Genomic DNA, 14,085 nt, shown 5'->3' on the forward strand with positions numbered 1-14,085 from the left:
ATAATTTATTTATATATATATATATAGTATATGCATGCATTATATGTGTATTCATATAAAAAAGTAATTTAAGACAAGTGATATCTTTGTATTTGTATTTATTGATGACATATTTTGAAAGATATAAATAGTCAAAGTTTTGCTTTAAAGATCGTGCCAAAAGAATATATGCCCTAATCGATGGATCGGGGGGAGTAACATACAAGGGTATTGAACTTTGGATCTAGCTTAGGGTTAGTTTGGATCAGCCTTATGCTATAAAAAAACTAGAGTTATTTGCTGAGAAAAATATAAATTATTTAGTTGAAACAACTAGTCCCTTCGTACTAAAAGAAAGTAACTCTCGTTTCCCAAGAAGTCAAAAAAGTAATTTGAACCTAATACGTATAAAAATATATTGATGTTTATTATTCATAAGAAATATCGTTAGATTAATCATGAAATGTGTTTTTTATAATAAATCCTTTTTGAGGTCTAAACTTAGATAATGTCTTCTACAAACTTAATCAACTTTAAGATTATTTGCTTCCTCGTGAAGTGTGATTTATAATTTTGGGGGACAAAGGGATTTTTAAAATGGCAATGAAACATTTCTGTATTTCCATCCATTTAGAAAAGCAAGAAATCAAAAGGTAGAGTTTAAGGTGCTGCAACGAAAATAGGTGGTTCTAGAAAAGCAACTTCACATTTTACTTGTTTGGTTGGTGTTACATTTTTTGTAGCAAAAGTTAAACAAAACATGGTCTAAATATTTTTTTTGTCTCCTGCTCGTTGTGGAGTAGCTTCCTTTGCAATGTGAGGCTGCCCCACCATCGTTCCCTTCAGAGTATGGTTTGGGAGCAAATCATCTTCCTCGCAAAGGTATCCTCGTGGAACTACGTTGCCCGGCGATAGATGACAATACCACAATATTTTACTTATTCATGAGTTTATTAAGGAGAATAAAGTAGTATCCGTCGTTTTGTGGATGTGAGTGCGTTCTTATGTTATCTGAACCTACAAAATTGTGAATAAAATATATCCAGCTCAATTATATTGTGCACCTTTTTATGTCTTGACCTGTTAGTGATATGATTAGGCAATGAACTTGTGTTATAGAGTTCGAATAATTTCAACTTACATTATAGTCATACATAATTTGTTTCAATATTGTCTTATTTCTTGTTTAATCTACTGAATAATTAGAATTATATGTGTCTAGTCATAAAGAATTGTCGGGCACGGGTATATGCATGGATTTGTATCTGGCTACGGCATGGGTTTTATTCACGAGCATGAGTATGAAATGACAATACCCATCAATATGTACCTGTTATCATTGCTATCCACCATCTTTCCTTTTGCAATCTGATGATGTCACGTGGTTTGGCACTGCCACGCCATTCTTCCCTACACGGCTATACAACCTATCTGCAACCATACGTCTTATGCATCTTTCCTTATCTATACTTTTAAATATGTTTTACGACCTATATCTAAAAAAATCTTCCCCTACAAACAATTCTCCAACCATTCCCCATATACAATAAATAAGTTAATTAACATGTATTTATCCCTTTGTAAAAAAATAAAAAAAATCATATAATTATAGTATCATAATATATATTATTATCATGTTACAAAGCTTAACTAGGGTTAAGAAACATGTTAATTAATATACAGAGAGAACATAATGCTCTCTCTATATATACAGGGATTATTGTCTCCATATGTGAAAGGGAATTAGGCTTACACCTAGTCCCTAATTAATTTTGGTGGTTGAATTGCCCAACACAAACAAATGAACTAACTAGTTTGCTCTAGTGTATAAGTTATACAGGTGTAAAAGGTTCACACTCAGCCAACAAAAAGACCAAATGTTGGGTTCAACAAAAGAGCAAAGGAGCAACCGAAGGCTCCTCTGGTTTGGCACACCGGACAGTGTCCGGTGCACTAGAGGAATCCAACTCAAACTCGTCACCTTCGGGAAAATCCAGAGCCAGCGCGCTATAATTCACCGGACTGTCCGGTGTACACCGGACAGTGTCCGGTGCTCCAACGGGACGCGGCTCAGAAACTCGCCAGCCTCGGGATTTCATGAAGGCTGCTCCGCTATAATTCACCGGACATGTCCGGTGTGCACCGGACTATCCGGTGCATCCTCGGAGCAACGGCTACTTCGCACCAACGGCTACCTGCGACGCATTTAATGCGCGCGCAGCGCGCGCAGAAGGCAGGCGCGCCCATACTGGCGCACCGGACAATGAACAGGAGTTGTCCGGTGCGCCACCGGACATCGAGGCGGGCCCAGAAGTCAGAACTCCAACGGTCAGATTCCAACGGCACAGGTGACGTGGCTGGGGCACCGGACATGTCCGGTGTGCACCGGACTGTCCGGTGCGCCATCGAACAGACAGCCTCCACCAACGGTCAAGTTTGGTGGTTGGGGCTATAAATACCCCAACCACCCCCACATTCATTGCATCCAAGTTTTCCACTTCTCAACCACTTACAAGAGCTAGACATTCAATTCTAGACACACCAAAGAGATCAAATCCTCTCCAATTCCACAAAAGACTTTAGTGATTAGCGAGAGAGATTTGTCGTGTTCTTTTGAGCTCTTGCGCTTGGATTGCTTCTTTTCTTTCTCACTTGTTCTTGTGATCAAAACTCCATTGTAATCAAGGCAAGAGGCACCAATTGTGTGGTGGCCCTTGCGGGGAAGTTTTGTTCCCGGTTTCGATTTGAGAAGAGAAGCTCACTCGGTCCGAGGGACCGTTTGAGAGAGGGAAGGGTTGAAAGAGACCCGGCCTTTGTGGCCTCCTCAACGGGGAGTAGGTTTGAGAGAACCGAACCTCGGTAAAACAAATCCACGTGTCTCACTTCATTATTCGCTTGCGATTTGTTTTCACCCTCTCTCGCGGACTCGTTTTTATTTCTAACGCTAACCCGGCTTGTAGTTGTGTTTATATTTGTAAATTTCAGTTTTGCCCTATTCACCCCCCCTCTAGGCGACTATCAATTGGTATCAAAGCTTCCGCCAAATCCTCAAACAAAGGAGAGGGAAAGATTACAAGTCCCGCTCAAAGAAGGTTTGCTACAAGTGTGGTAAGCCCGGTCACTTTATAGCTAAATGTCCATTATCAAGTGACAGTGACAGGGGCGACGATAAGAAGGGGAGAAGAAAGGAGAAGAAGAGGTACTACAAGAAGAAGGGCGGCGATGCCCATGTTTGTCGGGAGTGGGACTCCGACGAAAGCTCTAGCGACTCCTCCGACGACGAGGACGCCGCCAACATCGCCGTCACCAAGGGACTTCTCTTTCCCAACGTCGACCACAAGTGCCTCATGGCAAAGGACGGCAAAAAGAAGGTTAAATATAAATCCTCTACTAGATATGAATCCTCTAGTGATGACAATGCTAGTGATAAGGAAGATAATTTGCGCACTCTTTTTGCCAACCTCAACATGCAACAAAAAGAGAAACTTAATGAATTGATTAGTGCCATTCATGAAAAGGATGATCTTTTGGATACCCAAGAGGACTTCCTTATTAAAGAAAATAAGAAGCATGTTAAGGTTAAAAATGCTTATGCTCTAGAAATTGAGAAATGTGAAAAATTATCTAGTGAGCTAAGCACTTGCCATGAGACAATAGACAACCTTAGAAATGAAAATGCTAATTTGTTAACTAAGGTTGATTCTCATGTTTGTATTGTTTCAACTTCCAATCCTAGAGGTGATAATGTTGATTTGCTTGCTAGGATTGAAGAATTGAACATTTCTCTTACTAGCCTTAGAAATGAAAATGAAAAATTGCTTGCTAAGGCTAAAGATTTTGATGTTTGCAATGCTACAATTTCCGACCTTAGAACTAAGAATGATATGTTACATGCTAAGGTTGTTGAACTAAAATCTTGCAAACCATCTACATCTATAGTTGAGCATACTTCTATTTGTACTAGATGTAGAGATGTTAACATTGATGCTATACATGATCACATGACTTTAATTAAACAACAAAATGATCATATAGCTAAATTAGATGCTAAAATTGCCGAGCATAACTTAGAGAATGAAAAATTTAAATTTGCTAGAAGTATGCTCTATAATGGGAGATGCCCAGGCATCAAGGATGGCATTGGCTTCCAAAGGGGAGACAATGTCAAACTTAGTGCCCCTCCTAAAAGATTGTCTAATTTTGTAAAGGGCAAGGCTCCCATGCCTCAGGATAACGAGGGTTACATTTTGTACCCTGCCGGTTATCCTGAGAGCAAAATCAGGAGAATTCATTCTAGGAAGTCTCACTCTGGCCCTAATCATGCATTTTTGTATAAGGGTGAGACATCTAGCTCTAGGCAACCAACCCGTGCTAAGTTGCCTAAAAAGAAAACTCCTAGTGCATCAAATGAGCATGACATTTCATTTAAGACTTTTGATGCATCTTATGTGTTGACTAACAAATCCGGCAAAGTAGTTGCCAAATATGTAGGGGGCAAGCACAAGGGGTCAAAGACTTGTGTTTGGGTACCCAAAGTTCTTGTGTCTAATGCCAAAGGACCCAAAACCATTTGGGTACCTAAAGTCAAGAACTAAACTTGTTTTGTAGGTTTATGCATCCGGGGGCTCAAGTTGGATACTCGACAGCGGGTGCACAAACCACATGACAGGGGAGAAGAAAATGTTCTCCTCCTATGAGAAAAACCAAGATCCCCAAAGAGCTATCACATTCGGGGATGGAAATCAAGGTTTGGTCAAAGGATTGGGTAAAATTGCTATATCACCTGACCATACTATTTCCAATGTTTTTCTTGTAGATTCCTTAGATTACAATTTGCTTTCCGTTTCACAACTATGTCAAATGGGCTACAACTGTCTATTTACTGATGTAGGTGTCACTGTCTTTAGAAGAAGTGATGATTCAATAGCATTTAAGGGAGTGTTAGAGGGTCAGCTATACCTGGTAGATTTTGATAAAGCTGAACTCGACACTTGCTTAATTGCTAAGACTAACTTGGGTTGGCTCTGGCACCGCCGACTAGCCCATGTTGGAATGAAGAATCTTCATAAGCTTCTAAAGGGAGAACACATTTTAGGACTAACCAATGTTCATTTTGAGAAAGACAGAATTTGTAGCGCATGCCAAGCCGGGAAGCAAGTTGGCACCCATCATCCACACAAGAACATCATGACGACCGACAGGCCACTTGAGCTACTCCACATGGATCTATTCGGCCCGATTGCTTACATAAGCATCGGCGGGAGTAAGTATTGTCTTGTAATAGTGGATGATTATTCTCGCTTCACTTGGGTATTCTTTTTGAAGGAAAAATCTCAAACCCAAGAGACCTTAAAGGGATTCTTGAGACGGGCTCAAAATGAGTTCAGCTTAAGGATCAAGAAAATAAGAAGCGACAACGAGACGGAGTTCAAGAACTCTCAAATTGAAGGCTTCCTTGAGGAGGAGGGCACCAAGCATGAGTTCTCTTCTCCCTACACGCCACAACAAAATGGTGTTGTAGAGAGGAAGAATCGAACTTGTCGGCGTTTCGAGACAGGGGGGTCCCTAAGCCGACGAGTGAGTGTGCTGCGTGCCCCAGCCCAGATGGGTCGAGCGCGTGGGCGAGCGCGAAGGGGGGAGAGGCGAGGTGGCCGGAGCCGAGCGTGAGAGAGGTGGAAGTCCCGCGGCCTTCGTGTTCGTCCCGCGCCCAGGTCGGGTGCGCTTGCAGTAGGGGGGTTACAAGCGTCCACGCGGGTGAGGGAAGCGAGCGGCCCCAAGAGAGCGCCTGTCCCGTCCTCGGTCCCGCGCGGCCAACCTTCTCTAAGAAGGCCCTGGTCCTCCCTTTTATAGTCGTAAGGAGAGGATCCAGGTGTACAATGGGGGGTGTAGCAGAGTGCTACGTGTCTAGCGGAGCGTGAGCTAGCGCCCTAGGTACATGCCAATGTGGCAGCCGGAGAGGTCTTGGCACCTTGCTGGCGTGATGTCGTGGCTGTCGGAGGTGCGACGGAGCCTGGCGGAGGGACAGCTGTTGGAGCGGTCGAGTCCTTGCTGACGTCGCCCTGCTTCCGTAAGAGAGCTGGGGGCCGCCGTCGTCACAGAGCTTGTGGAGCGCCATCATTGCCCATCCGGCGGAGCTGGCCGGATGGGACGCCGGTCTCGTTCTCTGTGACCCGAGTCGATTCGGGGTAGGACGATGATGGCGCTCCCTGTTGACGTGGCGGGTCTGTGCCCTAGGCAGGGTGACGTGGGGGCTCCTCCGAAGCCGAGGTTGAGTCTGTCTTCTGTTGCCGAGGCCGAGTCCGAGCCATGGGGTCGGGCGAGGCGGAGGTCGTTCGGCCGAGGCCAGGGCGGAGTCCGAGCCCTGGGGTCGGGCGAGGCGGAGTTTCGTCGTCTTCCGGGTCTTAGCCCGAGTCCGAGCCCTGGGGTCGGGCGGAGCGGAGTTCGTCGTCTTCCGGGTCTTAGCCCGAGTCCGAGCCCTGGGGTCGGGCGGAGCGGAGTTCGCCGTCTTCCGGGTCTTAGCCCGAGTCCGAGCCCTGGGGTCGGGCGGAGCGGAGTTCGCCGTCTTCCGGGTCTTAGCCCGAGTCCGAGCCCTGGGGTCGGGCGGAGCGGAGTTCGCCGTCTTCCGGGTCTTAGCCCGAGTCCGAGCCCTGGGGTCGGGCGGAGCGGAGTTCGCCGTGGCGCCTTTGGCAAGGCCTGACTGCCTGTCAGATTCACTCTGTCGAGTGGCACCGCAGTCGGAGTGGCGCAGGCGGCGCTGTCCTTCTGTCAGACTGGTCAGTGGAGCGGTGGAGTGACGGTGGTCACTTCGGCTCTGCCGGGGGGGCGCGTGTCAGGATAAAGGTGTCAGACCACCTTTGCGTTAAATGCTCCTGCAATTTGGTCAGTCGGTGCGGCGATTTAGTCAGGGTTGCTTCTGAGCGAAGCTAAGGCCTCGGGCGAGCCGGTGATGCGTCCGCCGTAAAAAGGGGGGCCTCGGGCGAGACGGAAGTCTCTCGAGGTCGGCTGCCCTTGGCCGAGGCTAGGCTCGGGTGAAGCGTGATCGAGTCACTCGTGTGGACTGATCCCTGACTTAATCGTACCCATCAAGCCTTTGCAGCTTTATGCTGATGGGGGTTACCAGCTGAGAATTAGGCGTCTTGAGGGTACCCCTAATTATGGTCCCCGACAGTAGCCCCCGAGCCTCGAAGGGAGTGTTAGCACTCGCTTGGAGGCTTTCGTCGCACTTTTTTGCAAGGGGGCCAGCCTTTCTCGGTTGCATTTTGTTCCGGTGGGTGCGCGCGAGCGCACCCGCCGGGTGTAGCCCCCGAGGCCTCGGAGGAGTGGTTACACTCCTTCGAGGTCTTAATACCTTGCGTAATGCTTCGGCTGGTCTGGTCGTTCCCTCATGCGAACTGGCCGTAGCCCGGGTGCACGGTCGGGGCCCAAGCTCTTGGGCTGGTATGTTGACGCTGTCAACGGTTTGGCCGGAGCCGGTTTTTGCGAGAGCAGCCCCCGAGCCTCTGCACAGGGCGAGAGGACGATCAGGGACAGACTCGACTTTTTACATACGCCCCTACGTCGCCTTTCCGCAAGGAGGAGGGGGGAGTGCGCCATGTTACCCTCGATGGGCACCGAACATGGTGTCTCCGGTGAGCTGCAAGCGGGTAATCCGAGTGGACGTCCGTGCCCCGTTCGTTGGGGGTCGGCTAGGGGCCCAGAGGCACGCCCAAAAGTACCTACGGGTGACTTGCCGGACCCGGTCCCCTGGCGACGGGGTCCGAGGGCTCGATGCCTCCCTCCGATGGGATTCCGTTACAAGATCGTTCCCGCTGGTCTCGGAAATGTCCTAGGGTACCTCGGGAGCGCAGCCCGAGCCTTGGTTATGTATCGAACGTACCCCTGGTCATCCCTCGCTCGGTGTCTGAGGCGATTGTGAACCCTTCGGGGGCCAGCCTTCGAACCCCTGATCAGTAATGGGCGCGGAGCCCGAGTAGCCTGAGGCGGCCATGGAACCCTTCGGGGGGCTGGCCTTCGAACCCCTGACCAGTAGTGGGTGTCGGGCCCACGCGATCTGAGGCGACTGTTGAACCCTTCGGAGGGCCAGTCTTCGAACCCCTGATCAGTAGGGGGGGCTCGGAGCCCGGTTCCTTCGCGGAGAAGGATCCTTTTCGGGGTATCCCCCTTTCCTGGTCCCTGTTGCAAGAGATAGAGAAAGAGGAAAAAGGATACGAAATCGAACGACGTGGCGTACCTTTTCTGACGCGGTTATTACGGCGAAGGTGAAGCGTCGCGCGCTCCTCCCGTCAGAGGCGCCGCCCGTCCCGCCACGGAGTTAATGCGACGGGGCGAGTGGTTGGCGGGGCGGCCGTTGCGCGTGCGCGATCCGTTCGAGGAACGGGTCACGGGTGCTCCGTCTTCACACCGTGGGAGGAGGCTCTCTTGCTGTCCCAAGATGAGACGTGAGCCTGGCTGGCGACGTGACTGCTGCGCCCGCCCGCCTGCCACCGCCATTACTGCCGGCCCACTTTCGGTCGCTTTGACCAACGCGCCAGGCTGGCGCTGCTGGGTCGCCTCGAGTCGCGGCATAGGCTCCGCAACCGAAGAGGTGCGACGGTGGCACAAGTGGCGGTGCGGTTGCTTGCATGCAGCAACTGGCGCGCCGGTTGCTTGTCGCGTGGGCCTGGGCTTCCAAGCTGTCGTGTCAGAAGTCGGAGAAGCGCGTCCACCTGGCGCGATTGCATGCCACCTGCATGGCTGCCCGCCCCTTCCGCCCGTTGGTCTGGGCAAAAGTGGGGGGTCGCTTGTAACCGCTGGACGGTCGTGTGCACCACGCGCGGTGGTTTGGCTTCTTCTGCCCTGAGCCGGTTTGCATGACATGCGGGACCCAGCCCCCGAGTCGCAGGGGAGGGCCTTGGAGCGTGTTGGAGAAGACTCAGCCCACGGCGTTTGGGGGCGCACGTAGGGAGAGTTGCCTTTAAAAGGAGGGAGACTCCTTTCAGAAGGCAACCATGTCTTCTTCTTCCCTTATGCGTCGTGTCTTTCCATCTTCCAAGCCCCCGGGTGGGGGGTATCCGCCGCCTTTCTGCCTCCTCGTTGGAGGAACGCAACTCCATGGGAGTTGGTACCTTTCAGCCATCGTTCGGCTTCAAGGATTTTCATCATGCAGCCCGGCTGCTCCCCTCCACCGGCGGTCACCCGAGATGGTGACCTCCGGCTTGATGGTGGGGGAAAGCGAGCCGGGCTGCGGCCTCTGCCCCTCCTTCAGCCTCAAGGATTTTCATCACCAGGGCTGGGGAGGGGAGTGCGCCGAGTTGAGGTCGGCCCCCGCGTGGGCGGCGGCCCGCTCCTTCACTCAGTGATGGGGGGAAGGAGCGGTTGTTGTCCGTGGCGCTGGCAGCTGCAGCGTGCCCGGTCTTCAGACGCGAGTGGCTTCGGAGCCGCTCGCGGCGCCGGCGTCCGCCACGGCAGCTGGAAGAGGTTCTTCCGCCGGCGCGATAGCCGGGGCCGGCCACGGACTGACCTTCAACTCTACGGCCTTCTGCCCGTCCTTGCCTCACGAGTTTTGTCGTGGGCGGGGGCCTCCTGGCAGCAGCATCCGCCATGAGGTCAGTGCTGCCGCTGTTCGACCCCCCGGAGCAGAAGTCATCGTCGTCGCTGCTGCTAGGGCAGGTAACGGCGCACCATTCGTCGGCCTTCCGTTGCTCCGCAGGCCTTCCCCCTAAGAGTGGGGTTGTTCGTACCTGCGGAGGGGGAACCGGAGTTCCGTTTGTAATGGCATCTCGAATGCCAGTGTTTTTTGTTCATTGTGGCTGTCGAGGCCTGAACATGTATGTAATTTTGGCACGGAGCCGTGTTTTTTCCTCATTTTCGAGCGCTAAGTCTCGCCTGTTGATTATCTGAACCGCTTTACCAAGCACGAGTCGCCCCGTGTCAAGGTGACGAGTGAGGTATCCGTATCCCGGAGGCGTAGGAATCCCTCGGCCCGATCGGCCTTGTTGTCTGGGGCTCCTCTAGCTCAGTTAAAGAGACCCCTCGACCGCCCTTCGATGAGCCGAGGCCAGGGGTAGCGATATCAGTATGAACAGAGGCGGAGTTGGCTCGAGAATGGGAACCTGGTTGGCCGGAGCCTAGCCGTGTTGTCCGTCAGCGGAGCTGATGCCAAAGTCGATCAGCCGAGGCCTCGGGTCGGGCTGGCGCCCTTGGAAGCCGGTTGGCCGAGGCCCCAGGGGTAACCGGCCGAGCCGCCTGCTCGGGCCGGATTCCCGGAGGAATCCCTGGACCGCGTCGCCGTCCGAGGCTGGGTCGGACTCTGCTGAAGACGTCGTCGATGCCGAGGGTGCTACGGCTCCCTTCAGCGTGAAGACCCGAGCCTGCAGGATCAGATCGTCTTGTAGCGTGTGCCTTCTGCGGCCGCCGAGGCCAGAAAACACACCCTCGCCGTGCTTGCGAAGCTGCGTCTTTTTTCCTCTTGTTTCGAGCATCTGGACTCTATCGGTAACAGGGATGTTTGTGTGAGCGAGAGTTGCTTCTCGCGGAAGGGACGAGTGAGGTATCCGTATCCCAGAGGCGTGGGAATCCCTCGGCTCGGTCGGCCTTGCCGCTTACTCGTACTTTCACCCGTCCATGAGGCCCTGTCCCCGACTTAGTCGAGAAAGCTTGAAGGACTGCTTCGGCAGGAGAGCTTCCGAACGTGAAGACTTGTTCGGTCCACGGAGTCGCTTTATCCGAGCGCGAGTTACTTCTCGCAGAAGGTGATGAGTGAGGTATCCGTATCCCGGAGGCGTAGGAGTCCCTCGGCTCGGTCAGCCTTGGCTGCTTACGTGTACTCCGTCGTTTCCAGGATCCGCTTTCCGAAGTAGTCAAGAAGCACGAAAGTAATCCTGCTGAAAAGAGATCCTTTTTCGAGGAAAAATTCGACGCAGAGGGGGTCTCCCCCCTTTTAGCCCCCGAGGGAGGGTCGGGCTTTGCCGAGGCTAGGCCGACCCTTCCTTGACGACTAAACTTTGCATAGGTGCGAGGTATATGAACAACTTGGAAACATCTTAAGGGTAGAAGCGACGTAGCTGTTTGATGTTCCAAGCGTTGCCGTAGATCTCGCCTTGATTGTTGGCCAGCTTGTATGTTCCGGGCTTCAGAACTTTGGCGATGACGAATGGCCCTTCCCAGGGGGGCGTGAGCTTGTGCCTCCCTCGGGCGTCTTGCCGCAGCCGAAGCACCAGATCGCCCACCTGGAGGTCTCGGGACCGGACCCCTCGGGCGTGGTAGCGTCGCAGGGACTGCTGGTACCGCGCCGAGTGTAGTAAGGCCCTGTCCCGAGCCTCCTCCAGCTGGTCCAGCGATTCTTCTCGGCTAGCTTGGTTGCTTTGATCGGCGTAGGCCCTCGTCCTCGGGGAGCCGTATTCCAGGTCAGTGGGCAAGATAGCTTCAGCCCCGTAGACCAGGAAAAACGGTGTGAAACCCGTGGCACGACTCGGCGTCGTCCTTAGGCTCCAGACCACCGAGGGGAGTTCCTTCATCCACCGCTTGCCGAACTTGTTGAGGTCGTTGTAGATCCGAGGCTTGAGCCCTTGTAGAATCATGCCGTTGGCACGCTCCACTTGCCCATTTGACATGGGATGAGCCACGGCGGCCCAGTCCACCCGGATATGGTGATCCTCGCAAAAATCCAAGAATTTTTTGCCGGTGAACTAGGTGCCGTTGTCGGTGATGATGGAGTTCGGGACTCCGAAGCGATGGATGACGTTGGTGAAGAACGCCACCGCCTGCTCGGACCTGATGCTGTTCAGAGGTCGGACCTCGATCCACTTGGAGAATTTGTCGATGGCGACCAGCAGGTGCGTGTAGCCCCCGGGCGCCTTCTGCAAGGGACCGACGAGGTCCAGACCCCATACAGCGAAGGGCCAGGTGATGGGTATTGTCTGCAGAGCCTGAGCGGGCAGGTGGGTCTGCTTTGCATAGAATTGGCACCCTTCGCAGGTGCGGACAATTCTAGTGGCGTCACCCACCGCCGTTGGCCAGTAGAAGCCTTGCCGGAAAGCATTCCCGACAAGGGCTCGGGGCGCTGCGTGATGGCCGCAAGCCCCCGAGTGTATTTCTTGCAGCAGTTCCCGACCTTCGGCGATGGAGATGCATCGCTGGAGGATGCCCGAGGGGCTGCGATGGTAGAGCTCTTCTTCATCGCCCAGCAAGATGAACGACTTGGCGCGTCGCGTTACCCGCCGAGCCTCGACTTGGTCGGGGGGTAGCTCGCCTCGACGGAGATATTGCAGGTACGGGGCCTGCCAATCTCGATCAGGCGTGGCCCCGCTCTGCTCTTCCTCGATGTTCAGTGCCTCGCCCTCGGGGGCCGAGGGTACCTCGGGCTGTGCCGAGGGTGCCTCGGGCTGAGCCGAGGGTACCTCGGGCTCGGGCGCTTCGTCGATCTTGATAGAGGGTTGATGCAGATCCCGGGAGAAGACATCCGGGGGGACCGTCGTTCGCCCCGAGGCTATTTTAGCCAGCTCGTCTGCGGTTTCGTTGTAGCGCCGAGCGATGTGGTTGAGCTCGAGCCCGAAGAACTTGTCTTCCAGGCGCCGAACCTCGTCGCAGTAGGCCTCCATCTTCGGGTCGCGGCAGTGGGAGTTCTTCATAACTTGGTCGATGACGAGCTGCGAATCACCGCGGGCGTCGAGGCGTCTGACCCCTAGCTCGATGGCGATCCGCAACCCGTTGACCAGAGCTTCGTACTCGGCCACATTGTTGGACGCCGGGAAATGGAGGCGCAGCACGTAGCGCAAGTGCTTTCCGAGGGGCGAGATGAAGAGCAGGCCCGCGCCGGCTCCTGTCTTCATCAGCGACCCGTCGAAAAACATGGTCCAGAGCTCCGGTTGGATCGGAACCGTCGGCAACTGGGTGTCAACCCATTCGGCCACGAAGTCCGCCAACACCTGGGACTTGATGGCCTTCCGAGGGGCGAACGAGATCGTTTCTCCCATGATTTCCACCGCCCACTTTGCGATCCTGCCCGAGGCCTCTCGGCACTGGATGATCTCCCCCAGGGGGAAGGATGACACCACAGTTACCGGATGAGACTCGAAGTAGTGTCGCAGCTTCCGCCTTGTCAGGATCACAGCATACAGCAACTTTTGAACTTGTGGGTAGCGGATCTTGGTCTCGGACAGCACTTCGCTGACGAAGTAGACCGGCCTCTGAACGGGCAATGCATGCCCTTCCTCTTGCCTCTCGACCACAATCGCGGCGCTAACCACCTGAGTGGTCGCGGCGACATAGACCAAGAGGGCTTCTCCATCCGCCGGGGGCACCAAGACAGGCGCCTTTGTAAGGAGCGCCTTCAGGTTCCCGAGGGCTTCCTCGGCCTTAGGGGTCCAAGCGAAACACTCGGCCTTCCTTAAGAGGCGGTACAGAGGCAGACCTCTTTCGCCGAGGCGTGAGATGAAGCGGCTCAGGGCCGCGAGGCATCCCACGACCCTCTGTACGCCTTTTAAGTCCTTGATGGGTCCCATGCTGGTGATGGCCGCGATCTTCTCCGGGTTGGCTTCAATGCCTCGTCGGAGACGATGAACCCCAGGAGCATGCCTCGGGGCACCCCGAAGACACACTTCTCGGGATTGAGCTTGACTCCTTTCGCTTTGAGACATCGGAATGTCACTTCAAGGTCGGAGAGGAGGTCGGAAGCCTTCCTTGTCTTGACTACGATGTCATCGACGTAGGCCTCGACTGTGCGACCGATGTGTTCGCCAAACACATGGTTCATGCATCGCTGGTACGTTGCGCCCGCATTCCTCAAACCGAACGGCATGGTGACGTAGCAGTACATGCCGAACGGCGTGATGAAAGAAGTCGCGAGCTGGTCGGACTCTTTCATCCGGATCTGGTGATACCCTGAGTAGGCATCGAGGAAGGATAGGGTTTCGCACCCAGCGGTGGAATCCACGATTTGATCGATGCGAGGCAGAGGGTAGGGAACCTTCGGACATGCTTTGTTGAGACCAGTGTAGTCCACACACATCCGCCATTTCCCCCCTTTCTTCCTCACAAGCACAGGGTTGGCAAGCCATTCGGGATGGAATACCTCTTTGATGAACCCTGCTGCCATTAGCTTGTGGATCTCTTCGCCAATCACTCTGC

Source organism: Zea mays, chromosome 1 (genome assembly GCF_902167145.1).
Source record: "Zea mays cultivar B73 chromosome 1, Zm-B73-REFERENCE-NAM-5.0, whole genome shotgun sequence".
Classification (NCBI taxonomy): Eukaryota; Viridiplantae; Streptophyta; class Magnoliopsida; order Poales; family Poaceae; genus Zea; species Zea mays.